The 19,841-nt window shown below is 35.7% G+C and overlaps 1 long non-coding RNA gene across 1 annotated transcript; it reads right to left on the reverse strand.

The window, feature by feature from the left end:
- Positions 1-12,813: 12,813 nt before the first annotated feature.
- On the reverse strand, positions 12,814-15,751 carry LOC145104051 (uncharacterized). Its single transcript, XR_013706998.1, has 3 exons — positions 15,608-15,751; positions 13,116-13,177; positions 12,814-12,926 (listed from the first exon to the last, which is right to left on the reverse strand). It is a non-coding gene; the product is annotated as an uncharacterized LOC145104051 (long non-coding RNA).
- Between the last annotated feature and the right edge of the window lie 4,090 nt (positions 15,752-19,841).

Genomic DNA, 19,841 nt, shown 5'->3' on the forward strand with positions numbered 1-19,841 from the left:
CTGAAGCTTCTGGACTGCTTTGTCAATGCTTTTACTTTTATTGTGTTTTGTGCAAGATTTTTCCCTCGAATTTCGTATAAGCCATTTGTTTGGTTAGCGACCACCATTGAGTCTATAGAAGCGTGTATGTGTTCGCACCCCATCTTGATAGCTAGTTGTAATACAGAAATGAGTGCCTCATATTTCTATTCGTTGTTCGATGCTGGAAATCGAATTTTAACGTGTATGTTACCTCTTCTCCTGTTAGACTTGTTAATATCAAGCCAACTCCCGCTCATTCTGTACAGGAGGACCAATCCGAAAACAATTTCCATTGATTTTCTTGTGTGGCCTTTGTGCTCACTATTTTGACATCCGAGATATGTACTGATGACACTTCCCTTTGACCTGCTATATCAGTAATGAAAATCTGCTAGCTCTTGTGCTTTTATGCTGTCCTTGGTTTGAAAATGATTTCGTGTTCTCCCAATTCCATGGCCCATTTAGCTAGTCTTCCTGACTTCTCTGGTTTCAAGAGAACTTTGTGCAATGGAATATTTGTTAGGACCTCGATAGTGTGTGCCAAGAAATACATTCTTAGTCGTCTTGTTGCGTTAACTAAGCAAAACGCTAGTTTTTCCATATCTGAGTATCCCATCTCTTGTCCTTGTCGTATGCGGCTTATAACGTATATGGGTATATGTCTGTATTCTCGGTTTTCTACCAATATCGTGTTGGCTTCTGTTCTCGATGTTTATAAGTACATTGTTAAAACATCACCCGAGATTGGCGATGTTAGGGTGGGTAACTCAACCAACAACGTCTTGAGGTTGCGGAATGCATTTTCGGCTTCTTCCATCCATCGGAAGATCTTTTTATCCAATACCCTTCTAAGCGTTTTGTAGAAAAGGGTATGTTTTTTCTGCAGACTTGCCCAAGAAACGTCCTTGCGAATTTACCATTTAGTGCTTGCCCCACTTTTATTGTATTTGGTGACCGCATTTCTAGCAATAATTCTATCTTTTTAGGGTTCACTTTTATTCCATCTTTTGTGATGACATGTCCTAAGAACTTTCCCGTCTCAAAAATTCACTTCTGCGGGTTCAATTTCATATTTTCAGCTCTTAAGTTGGCGAAGGTTTCCGCTATGTCTTGCAGAAAATGGTTGTCGTTTTTGCTTTTGATGACCATGTCATCCACATAGACTTCAATGTTTCTACCGACTTGCGGCTCAAAAACTTTATCTGCTAGCCTTTGGTATGTTGCCCCTGTATTCCTTAGTCTGAACGACATTTTTATGTAGCAAAATTTTCTTCTATCTGTATGGAAACACATTTTTTCTTCGTCCCCATTGTGCATGCGTATTTGGTGATATCATTCGTAGGCGTCCGGGAAACTTTTGCACTTATGCCTGTGTAAGGACTCTATCTTTTCATCGATGGATGGTAACAGGTAGGAGTCTTTTGGGCATTCTTTGTTTAAGTCCGTAAAGTCTATGCACATCCTCCATTGTCCATCTCCTTTTTTACCAAGACCGGGTTCGCTACCCAGGATGGGAAAAGTGACTCCCGTACTACGCCTGCTTTTACAATTTATCAACTTCGTCATTTATTGCCTTATTCATGTCTTTGGATTGCGCTCTATTTTCTGTTGAATCAGCTTGCTTCCTGTTCATTTAGTTTATGTTTAATTAACCGTCTGGGCATGCCGGTCATATTTGCTTCTTCCCAAGCGAATACGTCAGCATTTTCTTTTGAAAGTTTCATTAACCCCTCTCTTAACCTGAATGGTAATCCTATTATGATCCACACTCCTTGATTTGCATATCTGTTATTGATTATGACTTCTTCTAACCCGTTATTTTCTTGCGTTTCTTCTGGTATTGTTGTACTTGCTTTTTTTCTATTATGAGCCACAGGTCCCGTTAGTGGCTTGTTCCATATGTTTGGCGTTCTGAACCGGACCGCGCCATGAATTGTTGACACGATTGCTCCAAACTTCTTCATGGTGCTTCTCCCGAATATGATATTGTATGGTGACGCCGATTGTACGATCGTGAAAGCTATTTTCTGTGTGTTTTTGGCTTGTGTTAGCTGGTCTGTTAAAGTTAATGAAACGAACAATATCCCTTTAGGCCACACAGAGTGTCCCGCGAAGCTCGTTAAATGCCCTGCCGGTTGTTTCATCTTTTTCCTTGTCTGCTCCGGTAACTGTGAGAAGCAGTGGTCATACATAATTTCAGTCGAACTTCAACTATATGCATGAATCGTCATTGTCACCGATTGTGTTGATACAAAGTTCTTGGTCGAGTTTCATGGCTCGAGCATCCTCGTTATCGTTGAAGAGGTCATCGATTCTTTTCCAAATTTCGTAAGTAATCATGCCTTTCTAGAACAAAATTTGAATAAGTGATTTTTGAACGGTGTCATACAGTCAAATCTTGACAATTGAGTCAAGTTTGGACCAATCGGCAAATAGGGGTGTCAAATTGGGTCATTGCGTCGTGTTTTTGTCTGACACGACACAACACAACAGGATATTAGGTAACATGAAAACGACACAACTTGATATCGTGTTTATTTTTTATTAACACAAAAACGAGTAGACTAAGGTGTTGTTTGTTTTTCCGAAGCTAAAACGTTTGTATTTTACGAACCACATCTAGAACACTCTACAGCAGAAGAGGTGGACCAAACGTTCGCAATCTGCAATAAGTCTGTTTGTTTTTTAACGTCTACAAGCTTTTGAAATAAACTAAAATTAACCATACAATAGTTAAAAATAATTGTAAATCAAAATTTTATTTAGTTTTAATCAGATGCTAATCGAATATAAAGATCATTGTGATGATATGACTTCTAAATATGTTTATATAAAATAGTTAAACATAAGATTTGCTAAATAACAATAAATCAAATTGTTAATTTACGAACAACATGTTCATTTTGTTACATTTTTTAAGACGATGGATATTTTTTCGGTTAGCTTCAATAAATTTGGAAACTTTAGTGATTAACTTAATAATTTATTAATATTTAGTTATAGAAAATGCAACACAAAAAAAATTATATGAAATTTATCAAACGGTTTTGAAATTATGTAAGTATATTTGAATTGTTTATAGAATCCTTCCTAATATTATTAAAATAATAAACACATTGAAAAAATTAAAACAAATCTATATTGAATAATATAACTTAAAGTAAGATGAGAATTTGTTTGAAGAGGAGGGTCCAGTACTACGTCGCGCAACACACGCATAACAATTTTTAAGTTAGAAGTATTTTAAAAAATATACAGTTGTGAAAGACCAAGGATTGCACGTGTTTTGTGTGTCGCAGCCCAAAGTGGTAAAAGTGGTTTTTATTTAAACAATCCTTAAAACACAACAAATATAACACAACACGATAGATATAACATAATACAATTATTATTTTATTTAATTCATACTTAATTATATATAACACGATAAACACATGTTAAATTGTGTCAACTTTGTGTTGAATTTTGAACACGAACATGAACGACGACATCTTTTTACACTTGACACAAATAAGAATTCGAATTTCGATTTTGTTTCAATTTCATTTCGCGTCATGTATTTTTTTTGTATCGTATCATTACTTGACACCAATGGCAAATGGGTTATCGAGTGCGGGATCAGTGACATGATGGTTGACACCGAAGGTGATATAGCTGGCTTCAAAGAGGTCTCACCATGAATCATAGTTTAGCTCTTCTAGATCAAGAGTAATTTGTACATAGGTATGAATGTTGGTGTTTGCAAATGGTTTTTCAGTTGCATTTTTGTCAGCGGTGGTGTTATTGTTCGACATGGTGATACACACCGAGAAGATGCTAGGGCTGGCTAGAAGGGGGAGAAGAAGGAAGGTAAAAGATTGAGAAAATTTTATGGGAAATATTATGTCGTTCTGATACCATAAAAGTGATTACCTTTAAAAGATTTCATTGAAATCAAACAATATATACATACAAAAGTACAAAATATGGACGGATAATACAAAATGGTCGTATACAAAATATGGATTGATGCAGAAAAATCTTATTATTTTGGGAAAATTTTTAATAAAGTCCTAAAAGTTTTTTTTTGAACATAAAAGTCTCAATTATTTAACATTTTGCCCAAACTAATGAGAAAAAACTTTTTTATATTTTAACAACAAATGACAGATTTTGTGATTTTCTCAACATAATGAGACTTTTCTATTAAAATTTTTTTTTAGGACTTTATCAAAAGTTTCCCAAAATAATGAGACTTTTCCGCATAAAACCCTACAATACAACGTGATAAATAATACACGACTAATATTTTTTGGAATGAAACCATCATTTATTATATAAACATATAAGAAATGTGACCGGAATTGTTGGGTTGACTATATATTTGGACCTCAAACAAATACAAAATGGATTGTGATGTAGTTGTTGGTATGTGGTTAATTCACATCTCGATGGGGGGTTCATTTCATGTTTGTTGTCTTAATTTGATAGGCTGCCCATGTTACTCTGTCCCACTCTGCTGCATCCATCTTCTCAAAATTTTGTTTCGATTTTGCATTGGGGTCGTATGGCCGTATGAGGGGTAGGGGTAGGGGTAGGTGCTCTACTATACCCTAACTTGTCACCTTGGAAATGTCCCCTCTATGTGGACACCAAAATGAAAAAATAAAATCAATCGTATAGAAATAGTAAACATTTGAGTAATATGTGATTAAAATGATATATTAGATGCCAAAATTTTATTTTATTTTTATTTATGTATTTATTTATTTTAACAAACTACCAGTCTATAAAGAGATGTCGACATAAATTAGTTATCACAATACAATGAGTGAGAAATCAAACCAGCAACAAGCTACGCCGTTAAATTTTTTTGTATGATGAAACTAATTCTTTTGAAAACTACATCCATAGATCTAGGGGATATAACATTGTTATGCATGATCTGTTATACTCTATTAAGAAGCTTCACCGCGTCCGATGCAAGGAAACCAAACGTATCAAACGCAAATAGTATGAACACGTATTGATTTTCCATACACGATTTCTCATGTTGTGACTTTGCATATGACAGTTTTTAAAGCAACATGTCCCATATTTTTAATGTTAAAAATGTTTCATTACATCAAAAATTAAGTGAAAGTATTTTGGATATATATATATATATATATATATATATATATATATATATATATATATATATATATGTGGAAGGACTTGCTTATTATTTCAAAAAATAATCAGTTTCTAAAACTTAGAGATTTTATTCAAACTAGAGGAAGCTCCGTCGAGTCGTTGGCGCTGCTTTGTATGGGTATGGTCAAGATTTGTTTCGGTTGAACGATGTAAGATAAAGGAGACACATCTTTTTTGTAACATTTGAAATAGATAATGATGCCTCTTTACAGATTTGACAATATAACAAACATTAAAAACTCACATAATAGCAATGTACTTTGCTTTTGACTTTTGTAATGAACTTGGGAAGAACGGAATGGTCCATTCCATTCCATTTGGCAAAAGAATGAACAATTTCATTCCTTACTTAATTCCATCATGCCAAAAAAGACGGTGTACTTAATTTGTTCCCAGAAATCCATTATCTCATAAGTGTATAATTGCTTCTTTCCAGCAAGTGGTGACAATATATCTTGATCCAATCTAACAAAATCCTTATTGGGTGTCCTATTAAGAGAAATTAAATTTATATAGAATTTAAAAGGGTATATTATATTATCATTATTTTGAGAAAAAAAGGGCATGAAGTATAAATATAAGATCTTATTTTGTTGCCAACCGAAGGGCATAATAGTATAATAGAGTGTGGAGATTTTTTGCAATGGCAAAAAGTTCATAAATAACAACATACTTTTACTATTTTGTTTATTTTATTATCATACTTTCGAAAAAAAAGTTTAATATTTTATTATATTATGAAAAATATATAATTTATACCATTTTATTTTCAAATTTTTCTTTATTATTAGGACGTTATATTTTAAAAATTCACCCAATTATAGCAGTGAAAATTTCTTTGCATTCAGATGACATTATTAATATTGTATAAATTTTCCAAAGTAAATGTAATGTAGTTGTAAATAAAGTCACAGTGATACTAATAATGTTCTTGACTTTTATATAATCTTAAGCCTTTACTTTGAGCTAAAATATATAATATCTTTATGTCTTTCTAAAAAGAAAGTGAGTGAAAAACTAACCTCTGTCTTCATGTTGTGTGTGTATATCATGAATAACATTAAATATTTCTGGGGTGAAAACATAAACACCACAGTTTATTAAATCAGTGACATGCAATCCCCAAAAAAAGAATTATAAAGATATGCCATAAAGACATAAAAGCAATTGACTAACTTTATAAGAAACCAAACTTTATAACAATAACTTATTTTTACAAAAGTATTCTTACAAAAGTTTTGGGTTTCTCTATGTAATGCAAAAGTTCTTTTGTAACTGGGTCAACAACTAACTCGCCAAACTTGCTAGCAGACTCGGCAGAAACTTGCATATTGCAACAACAAATTCAATCTTAAATTTGGAGCTTTTATTAAGACTCAAGAGTAGAAGATTAACTACATAAAAACTCAATCTCACTAAATCACAGTGTAAAGTCCTGTTCCGAATTGATTCCTAGTCTGAGGCTGTGGCCTGAAGATTAGTCATCATAAGGATTAGGGCTTTTGAAAAGGTAAGATCTAGGCCCATTTGGGTGCGGGTGATGTATTAGAAGTGATCCGGGTGTTTAGTTCGCGTTTTGGAGCCTAGGGGTATTTCGGTAAAGTGTCAGTTCGGGCTTTTGTGGGAATGGGTTTTTGTTCGGAAGGTCTTAGAAAAGTTATGAGTTGATAGAAGTGTAGGGCTTCTCGTTACCTTTCCATGGATATAAGGATCGTCGGAATCGGGCTTATAACGAAGAAGTTATGGCCTTCGGAAGTTTCATGGTTTTCAGGCTTAGCTGAGTACACGGGGCGTACACAAAGCATACATGAGGCGTTTCAGTGAAGAAGGCAGTACGCGGGGCGTACCTTGGAGTACGCTGGGCATACTGACCAGGATGGTCGCGAATGTACTTCAGAGTACGTTGGGTGTACCATATGTACGCTGGGCGTACGCCAGTCAGATCAGAACCCTATTTTAGGATCTTGGACCCTATTTAAGCTCCTTATCTCATAACCTAACCCTAATATCTTCAGCCTCCACCCTTTAAAACCCTAGAAATCTTCCTTAATCATTCATGGTGGCATTTTGAGCTTATGGAGTCCATTTTTTGGAGTGTTTGGCCCATTTTCAAGAAGGTGGAGTTTGATGCAAAGATGGGGATCAAGGAGAAGCTTATGGAACTGGCTTTTGTGACTCATTGTCAGCTTGATGAAGGTATAAAGCTCTGAACTTGACCATTGATATCTTAGATCTCTCATTTGTGAGTTTTAGTTCATTTTGGTCCCAAGGATGAGATATAGTGTGACATCCCCTAATTTCTCGGCCAGAAAAAACCAATTTAATTTATGCTTTTTAAAATAAAATCAGAGAAATCTTTTTAAAAGATGTTGCGGAATTGGTCCCCAAAACAAAACATGATAAAAGTTTATCAAAACCTTTCTTTAAGAAATATATAATTTCATTTCATATCAAAACCTCGGGATGTCATGTTCCGATACAGATCAAAAGCATAAACAAGACATTATAAGCCTTACAACAGTTATTTACAACTACTGGCCTATAATCCAAAAATCTCTCATCATCCTCCGACTATGCTCGGGGTCCACTACCTGTAACATTAAAAGCTGAGTGGGTCAGGCTTGGGAGCTTGGTGAGCGTATAGGGTTTTCAACCCACAATAATAATAAACTTATTAAGTTCACCAATCAACAATAACCCTGATTACCCATTCCCGTTATCCTCACTTTACGTCCCTAAACACCTATCAAAAGGGACCAAGCCTAAGGAATATCATCGGGATGGACACTACTGCTAAGGGGACTCCTCAGCCATACATGTCCTAAAGGCAACCATGAGGGGGATGGAGTACGCCAATGAACATTTTGTTCATCAACACCTACAAGTTGCGAACCTGATAGTGTGCCACTGGACTGTTTAGAAAGGTCTGTGGTCGTCATCTATACTCCGCTAGACGACTACAACAACAACAACAACATCGAGGCCTCTCACCATTTTAACACACATCGACTATTTCGTCTACCCATGTTCTACCCAATATATTTGTAGATAAAATACATATACAGTTTAAAACTTGTATAAAACATCTGTTCAACAGTCACCTCAAATAAACACTTAATATAATTACACATAGCACGTATTTTATAGAAAATACTTCATATCTAGGTGTAAGATGAAATTGACTACACACTCACCTGATTTACTGAAAATCGGGCAGCACTTTGTTCCCTAAAACGATCGTTTCTAATAAAACCGGGAGTTTTATTGAGAAACCGGGCTTTGCAAGGGTCGGGCTTCAAAACCGAAAAGATAAATTTCTCGGGCTTCTCGGGTACTTCGGGACGTGTTTCGGGTGTTTGGTATGATACCGGGGCTTTGGGAGAAGTTAGAATGAAAGAAATATTGAAAGAGGGGTGAAAATTGACAAATTTCCAAAGTATCCCCGGGAGGTCTCGCACCCTCCTATTTATAGGGGCGAGGCTCCTGATCGGACGGCTGAGAGGCTTCCAGGTGGCATCAGATGCGAAGAGGGGTCACGTGGGTTGCGCATGCGAGGGGGTGGGCTGCTGACTTCTGATTGGACCGAAGTCTAGGTCCGAGGTTCGGATCCGAAGCAGGAGGGAAGGCAGACAGCTGGTGGGAAGGTCGGACACGCGACAGGCGGTGCGAGGCTCGGACTAGACTGCACACGCGTCACTCCTCGGATACGCCACAGCTTCGGATGACTCAGCATATTTCAGACACATGGCACGTTTTGAGCGAGGGTGACGTGGCCGAAGTTCACCTATGCGAAATTTCTCGGATTTTGCAATTTTTCTCGATTTTTGCGCCAAAACTTCTAAAATCCATAACTTTCGCATACGGGCCCCGTTTTTGACGTTCTTTATATGCATGCGTAGGTACAATTACGCTCTACAACTTTCGTTTAGACTTCGTCGGCTAATTTTGACTTTAATTTTTATATTATTATTTTTAACAGACCGGGACAGGAAATCCGTTAAAAATTCATAACTTCTTCATCCGACGTCCGTTTTCGTCTGTCTTTTTACCGTTGTACTACTATTGACGAGACCTTCGATTCTCGTTTAGGTTGTCTCGGCTAAAAATCACTCGATCTAAAATTCGAGTTTTTAGCTGTCTACTGCTAAGCTGGAACTTAGAAAAATCATAACTTCCTCATACGAAGTCAGATTTGGACGTTCTTTTTATACATACTCTCGGTTTAACGAACACTACGACTTTCGTTTAGATCACTAAGGCTAAAAAGTAGTTTATCAAAAACTCACTTTTTACGACATTCAGCACCGTGCCGGTTTTGTCGCAAAACTTCGACAGGTTATAACTTCTTCGTTATAACTCGGATTTTGGTATTCTTTATATATTTGTAATCCTTGTCACGACCACTACAACTTTCTTAATAGATATCGGCTTTATCTAATATTTATTTTCGACGCTCATTTTTATTCTTAATTAATTAAATCCTAGTAATTAAGCATAAAACACATAATTCACATAATATTCACATAATTCCTTTTCATTCCTTCAAAATGAGTTACAAAGGTTAACCTAGACTATCACATCAATATTAATGTCTAGCCTAGAAACACGGGCATTACATATAGTGGTCTTGATTTCATTCTAGGAGCTTTGAGTTGCCCCTCTTAGTGTTTCTAAGGTTCAAGGTCCATAAAGTTGGTACCTTTAGAGTTTAAGACCATCTATGTGGGAGTTTGAGTCATTTCCATGAAAGTAGAATGCTATTTGGTCTTTTTGGAGCATGCAAAGACATAAAGTTGCCAACTTTATGCCTTAGGACTCATCAAACGACCTAGATCTGAGTTTGGGACGTAAAATCTTCAAGTATTAAGCACTTAATGGATTTTGTGCATAAGTTGTTTGTACGCTGGGCGTACCATGTAGTACGATGCGCGTACAACCTTTCGCCCAGTACGCTAAGCGTACAAAAGAGGTACGCTGGGCGTACGCTCTTAGGAAGACTTGGGGCTTAGCGGACTTCGGACCTTTGGGCCTGGATTTGCTGGTAGTTGGGACTGAATGTATCTTTGGGCCAATATTGGAATAGTTGGGTCTATTGGGCCTTGTTGCCCAATATAGAGCTGGACTTCGCATTTGTGGGCCTCGGTTTGGGCCATTTCTTGGATTAAGTTGTTGTGGGCCTTCGTGGGCAAATTGGGAGCATGTTTATGGACTAAGGAAATTATTGGGCATTAGGATAAGACCCATTGGAAAGGTTTGGGCCCAATTTGTAAAATTGGGCCATACGTTGGGCCTCGGTTGATTATTTGACTTTTGGGCCTTCAGAGTGTGAGTTTGGGCCTTGGTTTTGAACCAAGCTATATTAGGGGTAAAATGGTCCTTTTACCCCAAGTGTGGATTTATGGTTATGCATTGAAATCCAAATGGTTAATTGGGTGTTATTTTGATGATTGAGAGGTCAAGAATCTGTCATCCAGCAACTAGAGTTTTGTCTGCGGGACTTCAGCAGTGAGAGGTGAGTTACCTTCCTGTATGAGTGGGTTGAAGGCACCAATGTCGGCCCACTAGTAGTTTTTTGTAGTATAGATGATTGTCTTTGTGATAATTGTCTGGTATGCCACTATCTGTTATGACTTACGTGCTTATTGCTATGTTATTATGTGGTAGTGGTAGGGGTGAAATAGTCCCCGTAACCGGTTGGAATACACCGGAGGGTATGTCGGCTGGTCGGGCACCCCGATATGCCTGGCAATATGTTTATGCTATGTTATTATGTGGTAGTGGTAGGGGTGAAATAGTCCTCGTAATCGGTTGAAATAAACCGGAGGGTAGGTCGGGTACCTAAATATGTCTGGCAGGTTAGGTCGAGCACCCAGATATGCCTGGCAGGGTAGGTCGAGCACCCAGATATGCTTGACAGGGTAGGTCGGGCACCCAGATATGCCTGACAGGGTAGGCCGGGCATCCAGATATGCCTGTCAATATATGTTTATTGTATGGTATGTGGTATGATGGGGGAACTCACTAGCTTCGTGCTTGCGGTTTTCAGTTTTGGCTTCAAGTACTTATTCTTAAAAAGGAAAGGAGTTGGCATGATCGCAGCACATCACACTATGTTTTCCGCACATGAGATCTTTGGGATTATACTCTGATGTTGTTTCATTATGACATGTTTTGATTATTGACATACTGGTTTTGATATGGGATGACACTATGGATGTTTTTATACTATTGGTTTTATAATAACTTAATTAAAAATGAAATGTTTGGTCTTGAATTTTGGGATGTTACACACAGCCTAGACATTATCCCCGTAAGTAGATCAATCAATATAACGACTTGGAATCACTAAGGGGTTTAGGTTCATAATAACGATAATGAACTTAAACATAAGTTATACTTAAAGTATAGTAAACATAACTCACTTACAAAGGGGTTTAGCGAGGAACCGGGCTCTGTGCGGGCAAAACTTCTGAGCCAAAAGCTCTTCTTCTCGGGGCCTTCTGACGCTCTGGGACTCGCTACTAACACGTTGGAAGTGCTAGAGAAAAGGTCTTAGGACCTTTGGGGGGGGGGGTGGGAGAGAATGGAGTTGAAAGATGTGAGTAATGGAGTGATTTTCGGCTCTATTTATAGGCTGTCCATCGGCTCTTCACGTCGTGAAATTGACCTTCGCGTCGTGAGCTTGCGTAGGCACCAAGGCTGCAGGACGCATGTAAAACAATCATTCTTAAAAAATTCATAACTTTCACGTATGAGCTCCGTTTTTGACGTTCTTTATATCACACGTAGGTATTGACAAGATCTACACCTTTCGTTTAGACTCTGTCGGCTAATTTTGACTTTATTTTTAAATTTATATTTTAACAGGTTTAGACAGTTAATGTCCGTTTTTAATTCATAACTTTGTCATCCGACGTCCGTTTTCGATTGTCTTTATATCATTGAGCTCCTATTAAAGAGATCTTTAATTCTCGTTTAGGTTGTGTCGGCTAAAAATCGATCGATCTAAAATTCGATTTCCGAGTTGTATACTGCTACACTAAATCTTAGAAAAATCATAATTTTCCTAACGAAGTCAGAGTTGGACGTTCTCTATATGCACGTTCTCGGTTTAACGTATACTACGACTTTCATTTAGATCTCTAAGGCTAAAAAGTAGTTTATCAAAAATTCACTTTTTACGATACGCGACGTCGTGCCGGTTTAGTCGCAAAACTTCGACGGGTCATAACATCTTCGTTATAAGTCAGATTTCAGTGTTTTCTTTATATTTATGAAATCCTTGTGACATATACTATAAATTTTGTTAAGATTATTTATCCTAAATAATCTTCTATCAAAAAGTAATTTTTAACGCTTATTATCTCTAAATTACATAGCCCGAATCTGCGGGCGTTACAGTTTGGATATCCGAAAATGCAATCATCTATATTTGTTTTTTTTTCAAATGCCAACAAATTAAAAAAAGAACATTACATATTACTAGTTCAAATGTTAACAATGACAAAATATAACACTCTAGTGTATTTCTTACCCTCATGAACTAACAAACATCCAAAGTTTAAAGCATAGAAACAAGATTCCAAAAAACAATTCAAAGTTTAAAGCATAGAAACAAGATTCCAAAAAACAATTCAAAGTTTAAAGCACACAATTAACATTTCAAAATATCCATTCACTATTTCCAGCTTCCGGCAATGCAACAAACAACTAGCACCTCAATACCATTCCTGAAAAATTCATGATTATAAATTAGAGGTTGCCATTGTATCCAAATGGTTTGTTAGTTAATGCTAAAAATTAGAAGAAATAACAATAAAATTAAGATAAAGGTGACAGATTGTATGCAATATTATACACCTCAACCCCTACTTAAGATTACCACGATTCATGCATAAATATGTAAATAAATCAATTACCAGCAAAGTGGAGCGTAATCTGGGCAGAATGTGAGATTAACCCAATTCTGAAAACCTCCAATCTGATGACAGAAAGTAAAAAAAAAAAACATATTAAGCATTATTTAAAAATATATACATTTTTAGATTCTTTTGAAAGTATAGAAACATTAACAGAATAATATCTTGAATATGTATAAATATGTAAATAAATCAACAACAATCGCTAGTTTTGAGTTGTTGATTATGATAATTTGATTCAAGTATTTAACAATTCATTAAACAAACTAATGATAAACCTAACCAAACTAATGAGCAACTGGAATAACGAATTAGAATAGGAAGTTGGATTAGTAGACATTAGCTAACCTTTAGGAAGTGAGCTATAGAAGAAGTATTGAAGATTTGAAGCGGGTAAATGCTAATCGCGACTTGGTGTCAATCGGATAATCGAAGGTATCAGCCGAAACCTGTTGTGAATCGAATCGCAACCTCTAGCTAATAGGATCGAGGTGAAAGTGAAGCCATTGACGAACCAAGGAGCTGAGTGGAACCGTGGAAGAACTTGGAAGGATCAACGATTTGAACTTCAAAGTGGCTAGGGTTAGTGAAGTCGTGATCATGAATGTGTATTGGGAAGAAAAAATTGTTGGTTGTGAATGATACGAACACCAGCTAGGCCACGTTGTTTTTAATTAGTCAAAGAGTTAATGCATTTTATTAGGAACCCATTATTTTATTTTGCATGCATGTTTCCTATTTCTTAGTTAGTGGTAGTAGTGGTATGTTTGCATATTTAGTTCACTGTAACTTTCGTTGAAGGAAAAGAAAAAACAGAAAATTGCTTCAAGTCCTTGTCTTCTCTCTTAAATTCTTGGGAGATTAGCCTCCTCTAATTGGCTTCTATCATTTGGTGCTTTCATATCCCTTACCATGCCTCCCAAAAATGAAAACAAAGTTGATGAGCCACCAACCACAAATGAGCAACTCCATGCCCTTCTCCACCTTACCACCGCCACCAACCACCGGCTTGATACACTCACCACGAACATGAACACCCTCATCACCCTCCTCACCAATCAACAAAACAACCAGCCCCCTCCACCTCTGCCGCCACCGCCGCCGCCACCACCGCCACAACAACAACAACCAAGACCGCCAAAAATCTTTCTTCCCAACTTTGATGGTACTAACCCACTTGACTGGTTGTTCCAAGCGACCAACTACTTTGAGTACTATGCGATTTCGCCACCACAACGACTCTCACTTTCAGTTTTTTATTTTACCGACGAAGCTCTGAGTTGGTACAAACACTTGGCTAACAACCAAATGCTTGGTACATGGGCAGAATTTTCTCGAGCATTGGAATTGCGTTTTGGCCCATCTACATATGTGAATCATCAAGCTACACTCTTTAAGCTTACACAAACTTCCACCGTTTCGGCACACCAAGCGGATTTCGAGAAAACTAGCAATTGTGTTTTCGGCCTCACCCCGGAAGCATTGTTGAATTGCTTCTTATCCGGCCTTCGAGATGATATTCAAAATGAAATAACACTCCACAAACCCACCACCCTTCATCAAGCGTACGGTCTTGCGAAGCTCATTGAAGACAAACTTTGTGCTCTACTTCCATCTTTGGAGGGTTCCCTTGCGACCCCACCAACGAAACCGCCTTTATTGCCCGCTCCTTCACCATCTCTTGCAACACTTCCGATCAAGCAATTAAGTCCTATCGAGATGCAAAAACGACGAGCGGAAGGTTTATGCTACAATTGTCCCGCAAAATATCAACCGGGTCACCAATGCAACCCACCAAAATTTCTCCTTCTTCAGTCAGAGTCCGACTCGCCATGGACTTCCATCGCCCAACATGATCTCGGCCTTCAGGACAAGGCCATTTTTGCAGGGCGGGAGTATTGATACGAACACCAGCTAGGCCACGTTGTTTTTAATTAGTCAAAGAGTTAATGCATTTTATTAGGAACCCATTACTTTATTTTGCATGCATGTTTCCTATTTCTTAGTTAGTGGTAGTAGTGGTATGTTTGCATATTTAGTTCACTGTAATTTTCGTTGAAGGAAAAGAAAAAACAGAAAATTGCTTCAAGTCCTTGTCTTCTCTCTTAAATTCTTGGGAGATTAGCCTCCTCTAATTGGCTTTTATCAGTGAACTTTAAAGTGGCTAGGGTTAGTGACTAAGGTTCATCTAAGCAATATCCAACTAAAACGTATGTGAATCCAAATCAAAAGGCTAAAAGGCCCAGCTAAAATAGTAAAACGTAAGTTTTTTTTTCGGATATCGGATATCCGAATTATCCGAAAAAATTGAAAATCACTATCCAATTCCGAATCCGAAAAATCTGATATTGAAATTTTCGGATATCCGATTATTCAGATCTTTCGGATTCAAAATTTCGGATCGGAATTTCGGATACGGATATTGTTTGAACATCCCTAGAAACCACTACCATCGTTCATCAAAATATATGAAATGGAACTGTCGATCTTACTTTCATCAGTTGGGAATGTTAGTACAGGGGAAGATGTGGAGGATGAGGAGATTACAAGCCCTTCATCAACAATATATGATGTCATAGCCTTTTATGGGGAAGAATCTAGTTTGGGAAGATGGTGAATAAAACCCTTTTTCATATTAAAGGGTTTTTTTTTGTAATTTGATCGATTGAAGGTATTTTTGCAATTTAGGGAAGGGATAGGGAAGCCGACGAGTGGAAGGGATGGACGCATATAACCTATAACAGAGAGAGAGAGAGAGAGAGAGAGAGAGAGAGAGAGAGAGAGAGAGAGAGAGAGAGAGAGAGAGAGAGAGAGAGGGTACGAGTGGCGGTTTAATTGGGCCCATTCTTTTCTTTTCTTATTATTTAAATATTAGTAACATATAAAAATAATACAAAAAAAGAAATTAAAAGGGTAAAACAACATTTTCAGGTTTTTTAGGACCAAAACCACGAAAATTTTCTGATTTTGGACCTTCCATGCAAGTTGAAAACTTTTTGGACCCTATCCACAGTTTTTTGCAAACCACATGGACCAATTTTACAGTTTTCTCAAAACTATGTAAATACAAAGAAATGTAAGATCAACCTAGCTAATGGGCTAAACATAAGGTTCAATACAAAAAGAGCTCAAATAACTTATTATGCTTACATCCTCCTTCACACTCACAATGTAGCGGAAACAAGCATTGAGAGTTTGTCTTCAAAGAAACAAAAACGAGAAGCTTAGTGTGCCTTAGCAAATATCCATATTCACAAGCAACCAAACAATATGCATTCCAGTAGCGACGACCAATCTTCATCTAAGCAGCAATCCCAAACAATCTTCAAGAGAAGCAGCGGAACCAAACAACTTGCATGAAAACATCCAAAACCAAATAATCTACACGAAAGCAGCCAAAACCAAACAATTTGTACGAAAACAGCCAAAACCAAACAATTTGCACGAAAACAGCCAAAACCAAAACAATCTACACGAAAACAGCCAAAACCAAACAATCTACACGAAAACATCCAAAACCAAACAATATGCACAAAATAAGCCAAACCAAACAATCTACATGAAAGCAACCAAAAACTAAACAATATGCACGAAAGCGGCCAAAACAAACAATTTGTATGAAAGCAACCAAAACAAGCCAATTTGCATTTCTATAGCATACAAATGAACCCAAAAGATACTAGCAGAAGCATCACAATAAATAAAACCCAATATGCAAATCTGCATTGTACTAAACTAATGTATCCAACCCTCATTATTCTCTTTTCTCCCTCAAACTCACAATGCTTAAGAAATAAGTATTAAGAGTTTTCCAAAAAACAACATCGAAACAAAAGCAAAATCCAATGAAAAACAAAACTAGAGACACGATTTAAAAAACTAGAACATAAGCAAATACTACCAAACGAACACAAACCCGAATCAAATACTTTTGTCACTGAAACTAGAAACGAAAGCTATAACCGAAAAACGAACAAAAAAGTTGAACCGGAACAAAAGATGTTAGAACAATAGAAAATAAAATACTATGAAATCTGATCTCGATCCCAACAATACTGGCGGAAACTACAACTAAATTTACCAAAAAAAAAAGATTCATGTAAAAAAGATATCTCTTTGTTTCAAAACTTTAAACCAAATACTTGATAAATTAATAAGAAAAATAAACACAAAGTTGAATATATGAGGTGACGCAAGAGCAAAAGGAAAAACAAAAGAGTAAGAAAACCTTTTTTTAAAGTAATACCAAAGGAAGTTTAACATTTATATTTTTCGTAACACTAAACTTAAATAGAAAAACATTAAAACCCTTACCAAACCAGGTTTTTAACAAGAATGTAAGACGAAAACATTATAATTGTTCTTAACATGAATAGATATTCTTGTAAAAGTAAAAAAATGTAATAAAACTCGCGACTAGGTTTCATAATAATCATTAAGAATAACAAGAGTATGGAACTTTCGACGACCAAGGTTTTTAAGAGCTCCGGCAACAAAAGAAAAGTGTAATAAAACTTTCAACTAGGTTTCATAATTGAAAGAAAATTGTAATAAAAGAAAATTTTAATAAAAGCAAACTAATGCCAACAACAAATACGAACAAATACTTGCAACAACCAAACAAACAAAACTTCGAACAATAACCAAAATGGACTAACGATGAGCAGTACTAAACGATGAACAAACTGACAATGAATAGTAGCTATGTTGTTGAACAGTACGAACGATGAACAGTGAAACAACAGACATAAAACGTGCCACATTTTCACTTGTTGCGCCGCAATTTTTTTTTATCAGATCCAAAATCAATATCAGACGTACAAAATTAAAGCAATAAACGAAACCCTCGAAATTGACAAAATCGAACAAATTAAACCAAACAAAATACAGAATGAATCGGAAAATCATACCAAAAATCGCCAAATGTCACAGCTCCACGTTTGTGAGGTGATTCACACAATCACATCGAAAATATCAATTAGAAGGTACCTTTGCGGTGCGAGATAACAAAATTGCGATGCGAAAATCAACGAAAAATGAACAAAACAAACCAGACAATGATGAAATAACAACAACAATTGAAACCTTTAAAACGACAAAAGCGAACAAATCAAACAAGATGGAATACATAAACAAATTAGAAAAGCATACAAGACAATCATAAAAGTCGCATAGAATACGGCACTGATACCATGTAAACTAATAACAATCCACAGAAAACTAATAATAATATAGAAAGAAAACGACTAGAATTACATTGTTGTTGATAAAAAAAAATTAAATACAAAGAAATGTAAATAAGACTATAAATAGGAAAGTTATGTAGCATTAACTTAGCTAGTGGGCTAAACATAAGGTTTAATACAACCCAAATAACATTTTATGCTAAAAATATCTATGTGTTTCTCAAAAGTAATTTAGAGAATAGATTGTAAAGAACACATCCGTGCAAGTGATGATAAGTTTAATATGAGTTATAAATTACAAAACTAATTTATTAGTAAAAGTTGTTATTGAAACAAATGAAAAGAACGTTTTGTTAATAATCGAAGTGCAAAAGAAACATATAAAATACATCAATGAATGTTTGGTAGTCAGACTGTGAATACCTAGAAAACTTCCTTTCTTCCCTATAAATACAATGTTTTTTGGTATTTAGATTGACAGTTTTGTAACTAAATTTATTAATAATAGACTTTTGATCTAAAGTCATCCACATCATGTAATATTTGTTTGTTGAAAAATGTCTTTCAAACAAAAAGTTTTGAAACTAACTTGATGCATACACGTGCACACAAATAAACTTTTAGCCTTTCAAACTACATTTTTTGTCCAGCATATATAAACACGCTTAATCAGAAGATAGCAATCAACTTTGACATGCCAAGGTCAAGAATAAAGTGTGAAATAAATAAATATTTACAACAATATGCTACAAAAGTATATTTAGTGATTATCATATAGAGATGAAAAAGACATACGAATTTGGCTTTTATATATTAAATGTGGTCTAAAAAGCATCTTCTAAATGGTTTTGTTGACCAAAATATGTCAATCACCTCATAATTATGCAAAAGGCGAGATAATGCCATTATAAGATGAAGTGTGCACGTAAAACCGAGACAAGAACAAGGTTTTTTTCTAAAATAAAATAGGGAAAACTGCAATAAAGTCCTTACATATTGGTCTCATAATCGATTTAGTCATTATATTTTTTTTATTCAATTAAGTCTCAAATACCGGTAATCGTATTCAATTTAACCATTTGAGACGGTCAACAGGTCATCCAACTTTCAAAAATTACATTTTTGGCCCCGATTTCAAAATTTCTTACAAATTTGATCCAAAATTTACACTTTTGGCTCAGATTTTAATTTTTGTTACAAATTTGGTCAAAAAATTACCTTTTTTGCCCAAATTTTAGAATTTTATTATGAATTCATCCCAACTTCAGTTTTTTTAGAACTTTTTTTCTCAAAAATTTGTTTCTAATATGTTTTTTTCTTTATAAACTCATATTTATACAAAAAAAACATATTTTCACATAAAAATCTTACATTTTCTATATAAAAACTTTTTTTAAAAAGTTTTTTGTATATGAAATATCTACTTATAAAAATAGGTTTGGATTATTTGTGTGATTTCTCTTAAAAAAATCAATTAAGAAATTAAAAATAACCCTAAATTATATTATTAAATTATAGTTTGTCAAAAACTAGTTACATT

The sequence above is a fragment of the Lactuca virosa genome, chromosome 1 (genome assembly GCF_052849685.1).
Source record: "Lactuca virosa cultivar CGN04683 chromosome 1, Lactuca_virosa_CGN04683_v6, whole genome shotgun sequence".
Taxonomy (NCBI): Eukaryota; Viridiplantae; Streptophyta; class Magnoliopsida; order Asterales; family Asteraceae; genus Lactuca; species Lactuca virosa.